Source organism: Aotus nancymaae, unplaced genomic scaffold, assembly GCF_030222135.1.
Source record: "Aotus nancymaae isolate 86718 unplaced genomic scaffold, 86718_ANA_hifiasm-v0.15.2.pri h1tg000036l, whole genome shotgun sequence".
Taxonomy (NCBI): domain Eukaryota; kingdom Metazoa; phylum Chordata; class Mammalia; order Primates; family Aotidae; genus Aotus; species Aotus nancymaae.
Window position 1 is genome coordinate 38848187 of NW_026988450.1, and position 18802 is coordinate 38866988.

Here is an 18802-nt window from a genome sequence, read left to right on the forward strand (position 1 = left end):
ATACGGGATTGTTAAATGAGATATTTAAATATCTTGGCTGGGCACAGTGGCTCAGGTCTGTAATCCCAGTACTTTGGGGGTCTGAGGTGGGTGGATCACCTGAGATCAGGAGTTCAAGACCAGCCTGGCCAACATAGTGAAATCCTGTCTCTACTAAAAATATAAAGATTAGCTGGGCATGGTGGTGAGTGCCTGTAATCCTAGCTACTCAGGAGGCTGAGGTAGGAGAATCGCTTAAATCAGGGAGGCAGAGGTTGCAGTAAGCTGAGATCATGCCATTGCACTCCAGCCTGGGCAACAACAGTGAAACTCTGTCTCAAAACAAAAACAAAAACAAAATCTTAGAAAAGAGCCTGGAATTTTGTAAGGAATCACAAACTTTTAATTATTAATATTGTCAACTGAGCTGTAAACAAACAAACAAGCAAACAAACAAAAACCCTGAAAGGCCTAACAAGGTGTAGTGGAAGGCCACTCCTGTCTCACTTGGAAATGGTTAACAAAAGTATCTTGGTGCTCATGAAAGAGTAGGAGAAGATGTATCTTGAAAAGCAGGTAAGAAGCAGGCCATTATATTTAAATGCTAAGGAGTCTGAATTTCTGTTTTAGAAAGGGGGAACTACATATGAATTTTAAGTATGAGAATGACACAATCAGATTTATGTTTACATTTATCACTCTTTTGGCAGCCAGAGGGTAAATTGGAAGTTTGGAATCTGAAAAGACTAGAGCCAGGGAACTAATTAATAATCAAGATAAAAGTTGATGAAAGAAAGTGGGATTGAGAATAAAAAAAGAAATGAAGCATTTGTAATTGTTCCTCCTAACCTTCCCTGTTTTGTGTCTCATTATTTGACAGTACTGTCACATGACTTGTTAACTTTTCTGATATTTTAATTTGACCCAAGGGTTCTTTTGCTTATGATGCGATGTTGTGATGTCCTCAGACCACTGATGTTTTAACAGTGTTTTCAGTGCCTGAATGAAAGTCTTTATTAATATGAGCATTTCAAGACCCATATCAAGGACCATGGAGACAATATCTTGGGGAAGGAAAATCTTCTTTATTTTTTTTATGCTCAAGTAAAGCCTTGAATAGTTCTGTATACAGTTATCACAGTTGATATTGGCACCTGCTTTCATCCCACAGCCCATATTACACAAAACACTGTAACTGTTCTATGTAGTCAGAAAAAACGGAAATTCTTTTATTAAAACAACACCAGTGCTACTGCAGAAGGTGTTAGATATTTTTGTCTGGCTCTACTTCTGATATTTTTACCAGAGTGTTCCAAAGTTAAATGGAAAGCTTAAAAAAAAAACAAAAAACAGGATAGGGTATAACCAAAGGCATATTGTACCAGCTCATCACAGTGAAGGAAAAGGAGGCAGCATGGCGAGTCACAAGCCTGAAAGGATCAGATTGTTAAAACAAGCCCTTCATTGATGCTGTTTTCCAAGGTGGTATCCATAAGCCTTTGTGATTGATGGATTCAGTTGTTGTGAAAGGGTGGGTATAATGGAGAGAAGACAGTGTGGGCAGACGGGGAAGGAAGAAAAGAAAACCATCCTCCTTGCCATTTCCTCATTAGGTTCTTACAATGGTGGGAGAAACCTGTTAGAAACTTAAAGGAGCCAGGAGACTTCTGTTTTCTGTCTCTTCCATGTACTTTTAAATAGCTGGTTTACTATGGGTAGGTCACTTAACTGTTGTTTTCTTAAATGTAAAATTCATTAAACTTTTATTCAAACAATAGATACTGAATGCCAACTGTGTGCTTTGCTCTGCTCTAACATGAGCATATAACAATGGAAAAAACAGAGAAGACCTCTGAGAGTTTAATTCTAATGGGATAGTTAGATATTAAACAATCAAAATGCAAATATACGTTATGAATATATAACATTATTGTTTAGATATAATGTGTGCTTCATATATTTATATATTTGGGATACATTAATACATAGCCTGTTAAGTAATTATAAGATATATAAAGCTGTTATATAATATATGATATATTGCAGCTAATAAATATATAATGAAAAGAGATATAAAGTCTTTCCTCTAAACATCACAAAAGGTGTAAGACTCAAAATTTCTAGAACTGTTTTGAAAAATACAATGTGCTGTGTAAATTTAAACCACAATTATTCTTTCACAGGGTTATAAGGGTGATTTTGGATTCAATTTCAGGGTCCTCTGTATCTAACAGAGGAAGGTTTCTGGCTTTGGAATGCCACTGACCTGTTGGACCTGAGACTTAGATCCACATCCTCAAAGGGTCTTAAAGATCGCACATGCAATCCAGTTTGGAGATGCAGGCTGAGGGAGCCCCTGTCTGGGGGTTCTGATTGGCATAAATGCTGTGGCCTTGGGGCACCTTCCTGGCTTAATATGCTTTATGGTGTTGGACAATGGCTGCCCTAGCAGTTAGTAAAAATCTTATAGCACTTATGCTGCATATAATTATTTGTTACGTCAACATAGGGGTAGGAGAGATGGGTGTATCTTCTTTTTTTTGAGACAGAGTCCCACTCTGTTTCCCAGCCTGCAGTGCAATGGCTCGATCTCAGCTCACTGCAACCTCTGACTCCCGGGTTCAAGCAATTCTCTTGCCTCAGCCTCACAAGTAGCTGGGATTACAGGCAACTGCCACAACACCGGCTAATTTTTTTGTATCTTTAGTAGACACGGGGTTTCTCCATGTTGGCCAGGCTGGTCTCAAATGCCTGACCTCAGGTGATCTGCTGGCCTTGGCCTCCCAAAGTGCTGGGATTACAGGTGTGAGCCTCCTTGCCTGGTGGATGCTGGATGTATCTTTATGTCCCCTCTGACTAGGAAAATGTCTTGACTCCTGGTAGGTGCTCAGAAATGAAACAATGATTACTTGGCACATGCTACTCATGATAGTTAATAATTATGTATCAACGTAACTGGGCTACAGGATGCCTAGATAACTGGTAAGACAAATTTTCAGGTGTGCCTGAGAGTGCGTTTCCAGAAGAGTAGCATTTGAATTAGTAAACTGAGTAAAGAAGTTTGCCCTCACTAATGTGGGTGGGTACCATCCAATCTGTTGAAGGACTGACTAGAACAAAAACATCAGGAAGGGCAAATTTGTTCTTTCTCTTTGACTTGGGACATCCATCTTCTGCTCTTGGACATCAGCACTCCTGGTTCTTGCACCTTTGGACTTGATTTGGGACTCACACAAGTAACCCCCTAGTTCTCAGGCCTTTTGACTTGTGAATTACAACACTGGCTTTTCTGGTTCTCTAGCTTGCAGAAAGTAGATCATGGGACTTCTTGGCCTCCATAATCACATGAATCAATTCTCATAATAAATCTATATGTATGTGTCTGTGTCTATATGTATACATCTCTATATCTGTATACATCTCTGTATCTCTATATCCACCTATATACCTCTATTTATATAGAGTTATAGAAATGTATATCTATTTAGATAGATAGCTACCTTAGATAGATCTATCTCTATCTATATATACATCTCTATATTGATGTATAGATAGATATAAAGATGTATATCTATATAGACACCCATCTATAGATATATAAAGATATATCTAGATATAGATATATCTACCTATGCCTATATCTATCTATCTATTGATCGATATATCTGTATCTATATCTATGTCTATGTCTGTATCTGTATCTCCTATTTGTTCTGTTTCTCTGGAGAAGCCCTTGGAGGGACTGGTGAATGCCGTAGAGACACAATTGCAGCAGTGCCTGGGAAATGTCCTTGCTCCTGGATGAGGCTCCTTCCACCTCATGTTGTTCCATGCCAGATGTGCTGCCTTTAGTGCAGACCTCTTTTTCTTTCTCAAAGTAACTCAGGGAGAAAAGAAACAAAGCAAAGGGGTAGTTTGGCATCCTTGGAAAATGTTCTCCTTATTTGTTAAATTCTTTTCTTTTCTTTTTTTTTTTTTTTGAGACAGGGTCTTGCTCTGTTGCCCAGGCTGGAGTGCAGTGGCCTGATCATAGCTCACTGTAATCTTGAACTTCTGGGCTCAAGGAATCCTTCTGCCTCAGCCTCCTGAGTAGCTGGGACTACAGTCTTGTGTCACTCTGCCTGGCTAATTTTTAATTTTTTGTTGAGATGGGGTCTTTCTGTGTTGCAAAGGATGGTCTGGAACACTTGACCTTAAGTGATCCTCCCACCCTGGCCTCCCAACATGCTGGGATTACAGGTATGAGCCACCGTTCCTGGTCTAAATTATTTTTTATTCTTTCTTGAGAACATCTTGCATTAATTCAAAAGGTTTATGTATACTTTCTTTTTTGCATGACAATGAAGCTAATAGTGGACTTACTTATTTTAAAGTAGTTTAAAAATGTTCTTTTTACTTCTCATGGCTATATCACTCCATAGCTCAGAAATTCATAGAAATGTTGATATTATTTTAGCTTAGAAATAGATGGATCAGGAGGTATTGTCTCTTCCAGTTCTTAGAATTCTAGTGTAATGTTACCAAAATGAAGACGGTTTTAACTGGGACTGAAAAGTTGACAAACTGTGTCAATACCAAATTTATTTCTGTAGTTTGTCAAGCCACTTTTGTCTTCCTAGGAAGTCTGGATTTTCAAGCAAAGCTTAAACTGCTCTGGCTCAGTGTATAATTGTACTTTTGTTTTTAAAGAAATTGTTACTATGGTCATCTATGATTGAGATCCAATTATTCCAGAGTTAGACTTTTCCTATTTCTGTTCTCTGAAATTGCATAAAATTCAGCTGACATCAGCTGTGAAAATTCAGATAACCGCCTGTCTTCCAAGAAGATGACTCATTAACATGAGTAACTAAGATAAGTAAGATTTTCTTGTCAAATTCCTGGTGAATGCATTTTTTTCTCCCCGTGGTCTACTCCCATGAAAATCTGAAGAAACAGCGAATATAAACTACCTAAACATAGTGGTGATACTGACTGATACAGATGCTTTGAAAAGCAATATGGTGGTTATGAGAACAAAACTGGGTAAAATGAGTTCACATGTAACATAGTCTCTAACTTTCCAATAAAAAAAAAGTGAACTAATTGAGCCTCAGAAAGGTGAATAGTTTTTTGAATTTCTATGATTTTTGGTCACGCCAGCTTTATCGAATTTGGTGTAAATTAAGACAGGCTAAAGTGGAAATGCAACTGGGACTCATTACCTTCATTTCTGTTTTCAGAGGCAGAAGGCAGCCAGGAAACAAATGGGAAATGATGCAGAGACTGAGGTAATGGGTACTAATGATTCAAACACAAATGGGATAAATTATTGGTTTAAATGTAGAAGCAGGAGAGTCAGGAGATCCACAATTTAAGCCGTGTTAGCTGCCGTGTTGCCTGAGAATCACTGGTAGACAGCAGTTTTGAAATTTGGGAAAGAAAAATCATAAAACAATGATTTTCTTGGAAAAGAATGGATAATTCTGAAATTCTTGAAAAAATACAGGGATTTGTGAAGCAAGATCCATAGAGGGCTCATGAATGGGCTCCACGTTGTTCCTGAACCCTTAAAAATATAGGCAAACATTTGACTGGTTTGCAAATATGCATTTTTTGGTTGGGGGAGTGGAAATGTGCCCAGCCTCAGAGAGTAATCTTAATGGTGGCTTCAAGGAGGTTGTGGACAAATGATAGACATCCTTACATTCAGAATGTTATTTGAGAACTCAAAGTTGAAATAAGGACCAAGGAAGTACAGTTACACCCTCAACTGAAAAATCTCTGTGATCCAGCTTGCCCCGGGGGATTCCACACAGGACACGTGCTTCTAGTGATTCATGGAAGCACTAGTGGGCCACCAGCACTCTGCTGGATGGTTAGAGGTGAAAACTGGAGCTTCTGTGCCAGATTCCTTATAAAAGTTAAAGAGGTTGTTGTCTCCAACATAGCTTGATGGAGGAGAAAAAAAGATTTCTGGGACACAGATGTACTGTAGGGCAGTCTGTTGAAACTTTTGGACTTCAGTGATCTTTATGACATCTTCATATTGGCAAACACAGCCTATGGTCAAAGCAGCTGTTTGGCAAACCATATTGAAATGTCACTAAAGCTGAGAGTTCTTTTAAGTAGTATAAATATTTAGAGTTATTACCCAGTGGGAATAGCTCATTACTATATGTTCTTAGAATATCAAATGTTTTTTATTTGATCATGCGCTTACTAGTCATATGACTTTTTTCAAGTTACATAAATCTCTGTGTATTTCAGTTTTCTCATCTGAAAAATGGGGTAAATAATGTAGGTATTTCAAAAGTTTATTAAGAGGAATAAATGAGTTGAGACACATAAAGCATTTAGAACAGTACTTGATCCATGTTAAAGATTCAATAAATATTGGGTATTATTATTTTTCATTATTTGGGTGGTTTTTCTACATATATGAAAGCCAGATTTATAATCATCAAACTTATTATAAATGAATCCAATCTATTTAGGGTTAAAGTTTAGAAATATTAGATAAAACCACATTATAACATTTACTAATGTAATCACTTTTTAATTTTCATACTTTATGTAATTATCATTGTATATTTATTTATACAGTATATACTGTTAAGTATCATAGGTAATGTTTTTAGCATTCTATGCATGGAAAGGAAACATCTTCCCCAGGACTATTTAAAATAGATTACTGAGCAGTTATCCCTGATGGGAAGTTGAAATTCACACGAGAGACACTGACTCCTTGGACTTTGTTTCAGTGGCCTGGTGGAAGCTAGACCTCTGTATATGAAGAGAGGTCAACTGATTCACTGAAGGTCAGAGACAGAGTGGCTGGGCTGAGACCAGTTTCTGGTTTTCCTGACTTCTAGTATGTTTCTCTTGCTTTTCTTATGAGGAACAAAAAATCTTGTAACAAACAATTTAAAATAAAGCATTTCAAATAACCTGCTTCATACTGTTTTAAAATAGCTATAACTTAAATATAAATCTCTCACGATTTCACTTTCTATTCAGAGTACATGGGAGAAAGGAAATTAAATGGTGAACTTACCTACTGTGATCAGTGATTGGGCTCATTTCTGAGTGCCAGAGGCTTGAAATTATGAATTCAATAAAATTGTCTGAATTTCTGCTTGAAACTAGGTACCCAATTGCCTTTCCCAGTAGAGATAATAGCCCTTTACCTTGTTCTTTCTTAAGGAACACTTTGCCCAAGCTACGTATTACAAGGAAATAGAGCGTTCATTAACTTGGTGTTGTGAAGTTCTCCTAGTTCAGCAGGATCCCAAAGAAGAGCTCTCAGTAAGCATTAAAAATTAGACGTGCACAGGTATCTGAGAGCCAAGTTGTTTTTAGCTTATTGGCTTTTTGTTTATAGCTTGTAAAACAATTTAAGTAGAAACTCTGAGCCTGTGTGGAAGTCCTATCTGGGAAGCTGCTTTTCAAATGCGTAGGTACCTATATATGTTGCCTAATGTGATGATTCAAATTGTACAACAGTTGGTCTGGTCATTTACCTAGAGGTTTTATCAAATTTGCTAAAATGGTAAGCAGACTAGCTAAATGTGGTCCCTGGGATCAGAAAGATGGAAATCTAGCTTACAACAAGATAAGGACATTCCACTGGCCACATTTCAAACTTACAGGAATCATAGCATAAATACTCCAACCTTCGTATTTGGTTATTGAGACAAATTATCAAACACACTTTGAATTCTACTGATTTCTATGAAGAAACCCCATTCTTCACATCAGCAAAAAGCAGACTCCTTCCTACCCAGAGTGAATCAGGCCCTCATGAAGTGCTATATTCTTCTGAACACTATTGTTCAGTTTGTATTCATACAGCTCAACCACTAAATGACCTCTTTTAACCTGAGGTCATTTTGTAGGCTATGTTTGTTGAAACAGCCAGGTATTAGTTACTTACTTTATGCAAGACGGTTTTGGTGTGTCGTGTGTAGGTATAGTTAACTCTCTCTGGCTGTTTACGTAGGTGATCTATTGTCTTGGTACTGTCCAGGAGTTAGTACCGAAAGTTTTAAGTCCTAGGAAACTCCTAGGACTTAAAATATGAAAGGTCCTAGTTTTCAGGGATGAGTGAGGAAGGTTGGGGGGAGAGTACAAAATGTACTTAGTGGCCCCAAAAGCATGGCCTGGAAACAACACTGTTTTGAGTATTAAATGAATACAGCATAGATTATCTAACTTTTATAGTTGCCGTCACTATTTTTTCTTACTTCCTTTTTCCCTGATCACTGATGCTGACAACCACGATTTGTGGTTCATAGAAATGGATGTGATGAAAACGTGCAACTTTAGTGTATTGCAATCATGAGTGTAAATGTTAACAGTGACTTTGCCTGTTGATTATTCAGTGTTTTGTTTTTTTTTTGTAGTCAGAGAGTACTATCTTAACTTTTAAGATTGCAAAATGCTATTGCTTTTTCTGTGTAACCATATTTGATTTGATTTTTTTTTCTTTGTTAAGACAGGGGTTGCTCTATTGCCCAGGTAGAGTGCAGTGGGCAATTATGGCTAACTGCAGCCTTGACCTCTTGGGCTCAAGTAATCATCCTACCTCAGCCTCCTGAGTAGCTGGGAGTATGGGTGTGTGACAGCATGCCTGGATAATGTTTTGATTTTTTTTTTTTTTTTTGTAGAGATGGGGTCTAGTATGTTGCCCAGGCTGGTGTCAAACTCTTGGGATCAAGCACTCCTCCTACCTCAACCTCCTAAAGTATTGGGATTACAGTCGATTCACAGTGCCTGGCCCACATTTTCTAATAGTTCAGAGAATGACAATGAGAAGGATTACAGTGGCAATTCCAGCATGACCCAAACATTATAAAAATGAAGTTTAAATGACTATACTATTTTAATGATAGGTGGAAGAACACATAGAACTGAATTATGTGGGCAAATACCCTAAACGAGATTGTATAATATGCAGAAAAAAATTGGGGATTGGGCATGGTAGAGAAGATGATATAAAAGCATATGCAGATACTCCTTGACTTACAGTGGGGATTCTGTCCCAATAACCATAATTTGAATTTGCATGGCTGACTGGGAGCTCCAGCTCACTGCTGCTACCCAGCATTGCAAAAGAAGTATGGTCTGTATTGAATGGGTATTGATTTTGCACTATTGTAAAGTTGAAAAATCATTAAGTCAAACCATCATAAGTTGGGGACCTTCCTAATGAAGAATGGGTCTCAGAAGTCAGGATGAGACAAACAAGTAATTCTAAGTCAATCAAAAGTTGTTTTGGCTAGTAAAAAGAAACCAACGCTCAACCAAAAATAGTAGATCCTGAATTAGCTGTGCAAAGTACATGAAAGAACACACATTATTTTATTGTTCACATTATTGCTCTATGAAACTGAGTAAAGTTAGTTTCTGAGGTTGCCACTAACCTCAGAATGGCTTGTGCAACTAACCTCAGAAAAGAGAAAATTTGGATAACAAATGGTTGAGCTGATTCTATTAGATTTCACATTAATTCTTTCATTCTTTCTGTAGTATTAATATATCATGTGATGCCTCAAATCAAAGTAACACAAAATATTCCTCCTAGCTCTTAAGCACTTTAATCCCAAAAATGGAGTTTCAAAATATCTTGAATTTTATGAATATTTTAATAAAGTATCAGAAAACATAAAACAAAAGATAGTTGATATCTTATCCAAGTACAAATTAGACTTTGTTTATCTGTCTGCATATTCCATAAACAGTGCAAATAAAAATTTTGGGAAATTCTAGCTATAAACTTCTTCCCCAAAATAATGAGGAAGATCTTCCCAGTGAAATGTTCTGAACTTTTTTACAGAAAGAAAAGTATGATAGGATGACCTGTGGTATTGAAATATTTGTAATACAAGTTTTTGGTTACTTTTTATTTTTCTCAAAATGTGAAGAAGCACTTAATGGGATATTTGACTTATTAGAAATGAAAGGAGACAACTTCCTTAAATATGTGCCTACAAGGTGAATGTAATTTTTTTCTGCCCGTAGGAAAGATTTTTAAATTCTGACTTGACATCAAGTCATGTTTTCAAAGTGTAAGACAAGATGAATGCATTTTTTAAATTTGGAATTATGTTGAGGGTGAAATGGAGAAGAGGATTATAGCAAAAGAGAAATTTATATGCAGTTTTCTGAAAACTGTTTGATAGTTTTTTAAGAGTACATAAGGTGCCCAGAAAAGGATGAACTAACTTGTACTTCAGTTTCTGAATGTCAGAAACAGGGAAGCCAACCAGAAATGATTTCTTCAGTTTCTTTACAAGAACTAATTTATTTGGAATTCAGATTATTTGAACTTCAAAGCCTCAAGTACAAATTAACCCCTGTTTCTCATGAAAAAGAGGTTATAAGGTATGATGACGTCTACTGTGCTTTAAAGAATTTAATGATCATGGGCATTTTAGACATAGATAGTAATTATAATAAATTTATAGATGCAAATAACCTGATTGGCAAATAACTACTCTATCAAAACCAGACTGAGGATACAAGTGGGTGGAAAGTTTTGGAGCTCCGGAAACTAATTCCTATGAATGTAAAAACTTGCTTTTGCAAGTAAGCAAAATTCTAAGTATTCCATGCTTAAACACATGTGCAGAAAGGATATTTAACTTGATACTATAGCTTTGGACTGACACCAAGAGTCAGTGAAATGTGGGCTTGATATGAGAAGAGCTGCAAGTCAAAGTGAATTTTATGTTGGATTGTATTCAGTTTTACTACTACATAGAAGAAAAAAAGGATGCCTAAAGACTGAGTCAGTTCAGTTCAGAGAAGTATTATTGGAAAAGAAACTAGAAAGAGAAAAAATATCCTGGGACAAAGATAAACATGTCAATATTTTTTATCATTAAATACAGGTAATATCTGTTTAGTCTTGCTTACATTCTTTTAAAGTCACATTTATATATTTAAGGAGTACACAGTAATAATGCCTACAAAATGTAAATACCCAATAGGGTTAAAAAAGAGTTAATTTGTTCTTTTAGAGAAATGTTATAAAAATATAAATATATATTTTGCTCACATATAATTTAATTTGTCCTATTATAAATAACTATTGTTTATTGCCCATTAACTATTTCTATTGTTGTTTTGTTTAAATTATAGCAGTTACAAAAAGAAAAATAAATAATACAGAATAATCTATAATTTTGATAAATACCTATTATTCATATTTTAAAGTAATAGCACATATGAGTGTTATTTATTATATAGTATATTATTGTGGATTCTTGGTTTGGTTTGACTGTGTCACAGGCTGGCTTTCTAAAAAGTTGGTCACCCTACCTTGAAGGCAGGCTGACATACTTCCTCATGTCTTCTTCTCTATTAATGCAGTCGAGCAACAAACACCAGAAAGCTGTTGTCAGAAACTGCCCCAGAATCATCACTTTTTCTTTTCCTATCTGTTTTTACTCTGATAATGAGTATTTCAGACTTAGGTGCTGCACATGGCCTCAGCCTGCAGGGAAGAGGAATTGCAAAACACCCCTCAGGGATATGAGGGCTACCCTGACCTGGCACGTGCATGAGATGGAGTACTTTGAATTGGACGAGATCGTCTCTTGCCAATTTAGATATAATAGTTATTTGGTTTCTTGAGCATTTTTACTCTTAGTTTCTACCTGACTTGTCCGGGATTGTCCCTTTAGTCCCCAAACTGACTACAGTGACATGTTGAAATCTTATGCAGCTGAATGGAAGTAAACTGTTCGCAGGACCTCTACCTGTTTCCAGTCCATTCCAAATACAGACAAATGCTAACTATTCCATTAAGTGTAAAAACGTTAGAACAGTACATATTGGGCTTGTTATTTCACAGTGTTTAGAATGCACTTTAGGACTGAATGAAAAATCGATAGAGCAACACTTAAATGTCTGAGTCAAACCATGAGGCATGATAGAAAGCTCTAGGTCACAATTTTTCAGGTTTGTGCAAATGTAGAATGCATAAATATTTACAATATTGTAGATATATTTACTCTACTAATATATATGCTCTTGCATGTACGCACACATGCAAGCATAGAACAGGTGTTGGAAAAGTAAATTTCTGACTTTTTTTAAAGGTCAGAAATCTTTATGTCCCAAGACAACTGATATTACCATATGCAAATGCTGTTCATATCTGATTTGCTGCCTAATAGAGGCACTGTGCAATTTCAAACACATTTTAATTTGCTCAAACACCACTAATAATCCTAATTAAATACAAACTTCTGACTTTATAATAACAAATAATTAGCATTGACAATAAAAGTGTAAATGAAGACATGATTGATGAATTTGTTTATTAACCATTAATAATGTTAATTTAAAATTCTATGGGTATATTTGTCTATGTGTAGATAGTATATTTTGTTACATGTAATTTCATAAAACTTACAAACAGATTTAGATTTGAATTAACAGAAGAATCAAGCAGACCCTTTTTTTTTTGTTAAAAACTATATATTTTTTGTTGTTGAATAACTAGGGAGAATATACTTAACAAAAAAAGGACAAAATGTAAAATAAAATTGCAATCTCATTAGACCCAAATATATAGAGATATAAAAATTATTACAAACCAGTTTAAATTATAAAATCTTTGTGGTAACTGTTACCTCAGTAGAAGGAGACTTTATTCTCTCTGAAAATAATAAAGAAAAATGAAAAGATTGCTCTAACAATAACCATGATTCCAAATAACATCTTAATTTAATCAATTTTGGTACATTTGATGGGAGGGCAATGTCTTATCTTTGGATCTCAACTAGTGCCTAATACTGTTTGAACAGAATGAGAGCTCATTTTAAAAATACTTTTTCAAAAAACAATTGAGTTGCGAAATTGGTCCAAGTGGAAAAATGTGAAAAAATAATATTGGGGAACACATGGACAGAGGGAGGGGAGCACTACACACTGGGGTCTGTTGGGGTGAAATAGGGGAGGGGCAGCAGGGAGTGGGAGGTTGGGGAGGGATAGCATGGGGAGAAATGCCACATATAGGTGAAGGGAAGGAAGGCAGCAAATCACACTGCCACATGTGCACCTATGCAACAATCTTGCATGTTCTTCATATGTACCCCAAAACCTAAAATGCAATAAAAAAAAAGTAATAATAATATCAGCTTTAATTTTGTACCTCATCTCCAAATTTAAAGGCAGTACAACAATGTCAACTTTTAGAAATAAAAATCTTATCAGAGTTTAATATTAATTTTTAGGTAACACATGCACAGCATACATACATTCACACTGGGAAATTGTATACATTACTATATTTTAACTGGTTATTGGTTCCATCCAGTTCTTCCTATTTCAAACCACTTGCACCTTCACATGCTCTTCCTTTAATTCACTACATAGGGTCAATCTACGGTATTTTAAGTACAGTATTAGGAAATTCCTTGTCAGAAATGTTGGCTACTAAAGCCCAATATGGAGCAAATTTCCCTTGATGCAGGTTTTTCTTCCTGCATTTTAAACATAGGCTTTCTTTTTGAACACTGTGGTCACTGGGATGGGGATTTAATACCTCAAACGAGCTAAATCTTCTCTCTAAACAATCTCAACTAGTTCCATGGCTTCAACTTACTATCTAAGTCATGCTGGTACAACCCGTGACCTGTGGGCTGCACTCAGCCCAGGATGGCTTCGAATGTGGCCCAATACAAATTCGTAAACTCTTAAAACATTATGATTGTTTTGTGATGTTTTCCTAAGTTCATCAGCTATTGTTAGTGTTAGTGTAGTTTATGTGTGGTCCAAGACAATTCTTTCAATGTGGCCCAGGGACATCAAAAGATTGGACACCCCTGATCTAAATGTTGATATATCTCGATCTTTCTCTAAGTTCCCAGAAGGTTATTTTTAATTTACCTAATGGATGTTAGATTTCTCTACTTTGCTGTCTCATGGGGACTTTGCATTGTCTACTTGGAATCAACATCCATTTGTATCTCCTTTGTATGTTCCAACACTCTTCTACCATTCACATAATATTAAGGGGCTATTAGTCTAAACACTATGTTTTAAATACTTTTTTGTGGCTTAGGGTCATGGATGTGATTGGAGTTGTACTAATGAAATGCACTCATGAATTATTTGGAAAATGGAGGTGATTCTTTTTTATAGTGATTTGGGCAGAAAAGCAGCTCCAGCAGACAAGAGTTATGACATCAGGTGCTCTGAACTCCATCTTCAATCCCCAGATATGATGTTGGCAGCAGTAGCCTTATTTCAGGGTGGAAAGAATAGTTCCTCATCTATAAATTCTGTTTTCTTCATCAATTCCTGATGGATCTAACCATGAAACTGCTTGTCATTGTGCAGTTTCTATCTTGGATAACATCACCACTTCTAGACAACTACCCAAGCCAGATGGCTCTCAGGTCTAATTCATCACCATTGACTTTTGAACTTTTCAATATTCCCATATTTTCACTTTCCTGTTGGATACATTGATATATCTGACTCGCTACCTGTCACCCCAGACCTGACACATCTAAAATAAGTTTTTTTCAAGACAAATTTAAGAAAATGATACTATTATCAACAGAAATAGTCCTCTTAATTGCAGTCTTCTATATCTGTTAATTATAGTACTAAATTTCTCCCAGGCACTCAGACTTGAAATGCTAGATTCATTTCTCACTGTTACCTCTCTCTTCTTGAATTTTCGATCATTCTCTGTTTAGACAGCTTAGCATTTTTCATTGGGATGTTGCAATAGGCTGTTAACTAGTTAGTTATCTCTGTTCTTTCCTTCTTTAATTTGTCCTACTGCTGTGACCACACTGATTTTAAAACTCTCTATTGACATTTATTTCCCTCTTCACAAACTTTCAATGATTTCCTACTGACTTTTTATTTAATAAACTTCAAATATTTTAGCCCGGCATTTAAACTTCTCCATAATTTCCTTATTTGAAATAATGTCTCATTATTGTTTTAACTGTTCCCTCTGTGAAGTAGACAGGATGCAATAGGTTGTGCTTGGTAATAAGCAGCTCCCAAATCTCAGGGGCTTGGAGTAGAAAATGCATGATATGTGTGCTTGAGGCTTAGCTGGGCCTCTGTTCATCACTGTCCTTATGCCAGATCCCAGCCTGATGAAGCAACCACTTTATAAAACGGTGCCAGTCATTGTAACTGAGGGAAAAGGTGGGTCTTGAACTGGAATTCAGTGATTTGGCCAGAAGTAGTCACATCATTTCCCCCTTCTTCTGTGAAAGCAAAGACAGGCATATAATTACTATACTCTTCTACTCATTGTTTTCTATAAATATATTTTGCTTCTCTGTCTTAAGTCTCTGCTTAAGTTTTTGAACATAAATGTTTCCTTATCTATTCACATCATACCCATTCCTTTATATCCAGCTTTCATATCTCGTCTTCCAGTAAGGCTTCCCAGATTAGCCAAATCCGCAATAACCTCTTCCCTTTACACTCCTACGAAAATTGGCTAATTATTTGGACATCTTTGCATTGATGCTTTATGTTATCATTTTAACTTTAAAAAGCAATGCTTAGATTCCTTTTCTAGAGTTGTAGGGAGTGGTTCCCCTTTATTTGTATGCCACCCATTCTGGTTGCCACCATACTCTTCATTTACAGGCTCTCATACTTTAAAATTTTGATGGATATCTTGGAAATGGATAAACTCGGGTCAAATTTGTAAGAACATAAAAACATACCACCTTAAACTTTGAGAGACCCTCAAATTAATACTACATAGAATATGTTATACTGCTATTAATGTAGAAAATATAAATAAGTATCCAAGGTAGAACATATTTTAAATGGGGTTAATTTATTGGTAAAAGCCTAGGAGTTACTCTATCAATACTATGTTAAAATATGAAACTGAATTTTAACAAAAAGGTGCTATTCTCTCATAGATTATATGACTTTAGGTGAAAGTCTTGGGTTATCATGCATATATTGCTTTAATAGTAATACAATTATTGTGCTAATTTAAATGATTAAAAATAAATTTCTGCTAGTGGACAGTTTCTTATTTTATGGCCCACATGTCCCAAATCTTTAAATATTGCTGGCACAAAAATATGGGAAGCAAAAATTTACTAGCAACATGAAATATGAGACTACTGCAATATCTTCAGGTTATTTTTTTAGAATTGTATATTGATTTGAAGAGAATTTTACCATTTTATCCATATGTCCTTGGACATTTGAAGTAGAGAAAAAAGATGAGAAATAACATTGTACAGAATAAGTTGCATAAGATAGGAAGATTAGCAAAAGTGAATGAGACAGGCAGGACGTTTGGAAATGTACAAACTATTGCTTGTGCATCTTTTTCTTACTTAACAAAGTGGTTAAGTAGCACATTGATCTTCAAAGGATGACAATAAATTGTGCATACTCTGCAGCCATCTCATCTTTATGCCTACAAATTGTGTATTGTGCAGAACTGAATTCTTCAGGACTCACTTGTTATAAAGAAGAAAATCTTGGCACCAGCTTTCTGATACTGACTTGCAATTATACCACATTGGAGCAGGGAAAAAATTGATTCCCTTTTTTCACTTGATGTATTTTTAATTAACTTTTAAAATATTGAATATATAAGGAGAGTAATAATATTTGAATAAGGTAAAAAGAATAGCAATAAGATCAATATCTAGCTATTACCAACCAGTTTAGAATAGAATACTAACAGTACATTTGAATTTCTCTGTGTGTCCTTCTTCAATTCCATACCTCTTATATGTTTGTATTTCTAAATAATAGTTGATTTTGTGTTTCTGAAATTTATGTAAATAGAATGATGCTATATTTAGTTTTCTGTGATTAGCCTTTTAAATGCAGCATTATGTCCTGAGACTCTATTTTGATATATATGGCTGAAATACTTTAATTTATACTGCTGTAAAGTATTTCATGTAAGAATATACCAAAACTTTGTTATTTATTCTATAATTGTTGGGTATTTCAATGAGTATTAATTTATTATTGTTACTGTCAAAAATGCTGCTATAAATAGTTTACCTATTCTCTGTTGCAATTGTTCAAAGTGTTTCTAGGCTATAGGCTGGTAGTGGGATTGCTCAGTGGTAAGGTTGGTGCATTTTTAACATCATGACATGATAATAAATTGCATTCCCACTTGCATCTGCAAATGCTAGGTATTGTTGCCTACACCTGATGTTCTCTGGCTTTAAGTTTTCTGAAATCTAGAGGGTGTAACATGGTTGGCTTAGTTTTACTTTCCCTGACGATTAATAAGATTTTTTCTTTTGTTTTTAATGAATAGATATTGAATTCCATTGAAGGATTTTTTCTGCCCCAATTGAAATAATCATCTGATATTTTTCTGCTGTAATCCATTTGTATGGTGAGTGACATTAATTAATTTTATAACTTTACATTTTCGGGAAAAACTCATTTTGATCATGATGTATTATCCTTTTCATGTATTGCTGGATTCAATTTGCTAATGCTTTATTTTGTATCTTTCCTCATGACTACTTTTTCTTTCTTGTGCTCTCCTTGTCAAATTTTTGTATCAAGGTTATGCTAGTCTTATAAATTTGGTCAGTTGTTTTTTTTTTCTATTTCTGTAATGGTTTTGAAAGATGTAAATTATATAACCTCATAGAATTTGTTGGCTAAATAATCTCAGATTTGTATTCCCTTTGTGGGAAACGTTTTGACTTTAGACTCCACTTACCTATCGTTATAGAATTATTCAAAATTTTTATTTATTTTCACAGCAATTTTTGGACAGTTATAGGTTTCTATGAATTTGTCATATTTAAGTTCAGTTTTAAAATGATTGGTATAAAGTTGTTAATGCTATTTTATTATATATTTAATCTTTTCAGTATCAGAAAATATGGATGCTTTCCATTATTAATTATGTTTATTTGTGTCTTCTCTTTTTAAAATCATCCTTGAGTTTTGTAAAAGTTATTAGTGTTATCAGATAATTTTTTGGCTGTGTTAGTGTTCTATATTGTATCTTTGTCTTACAGTTTATTATTTTCTGTTTTTATATTTATTATTTTGTCATCCATTTAACTTTATTCAATTACTTTTCTAATTTCTTAAATTGGGTATTTAATTTATCTATTTTCAGGATTAAATTTTTATAATGCAAGGATTTTTTAAAGCTATAAATTTCTGATCCAGAAGTATTTTAACTTCACCACACAAGTTTTGATATATAGCATTTTAAATCTTTCATATGATTTCTTTTTTAACCCATTAGTTAATTTAGACATTGGGATTGATACCTTTAAATAAATTCTTGATTTCTAACTTAATTGCAATTTTATTAGAGATTGTGGACTGGATAATAACTTTTTTTGAAATTTGTTGAGGTTTGTTCATCAGATGGAAGGTCAATTTTAAAAAACAATTAGTCCATGTGTCTTGAAAAGTATGGGTTATTCTTCAATTGTTGCTCACAATCTTCTACATTTTAAAGACAAATACAATATAAAAATAAGAAGCTTCATTCTCTCAACTGAAAATAAGAGATTTCCCTTCCCTCTATTTTCTGCCAGCATTAACCTTAGAAAATGTAATGAAGTAATTAACTAAAACTTAAAGTACTTTCTTATTTGTCTGAAACGTCCATAAATCCTTTTGAAGACTATATAGGGATTTCATCAGCTTTAAGAATGTCTTTCTTTCTTAAGGACCTAGGTACCATATCTTTGAAATGTTAACAACAAGGGAGCTAGCGAGATAGCACTCTAATCTCTCATTTTCTGTGGGCAGATAGGAGAGTCAGTGGGTGTCTTGTTCCAATTTGCAAAACCATCTCTTGTCAAAAATTCATGAGAAATTC

At 34.9% G+C, this 18802-nt stretch overlaps 1 protein-coding gene across 1 annotated transcript in view; it reads left to right on the top strand.

Moving 5' to 3' along the window:
- The window catches only part of NECAB1 (N-terminal EF-hand calcium binding protein 1), a 714313-nt gene that overhangs the window by 15289 nt on the left and 680222 nt on the right, over window positions 1-18802 (top strand). The window contains exon 2 of the mRNA XM_064384351.1: window positions 17261-17341. The gene's annotated coding sequence lies outside the window, so the exon portion shown is untranslated. The remainder of the gene's footprint in view (window positions 1-17260; window positions 17342-18802) is intronic.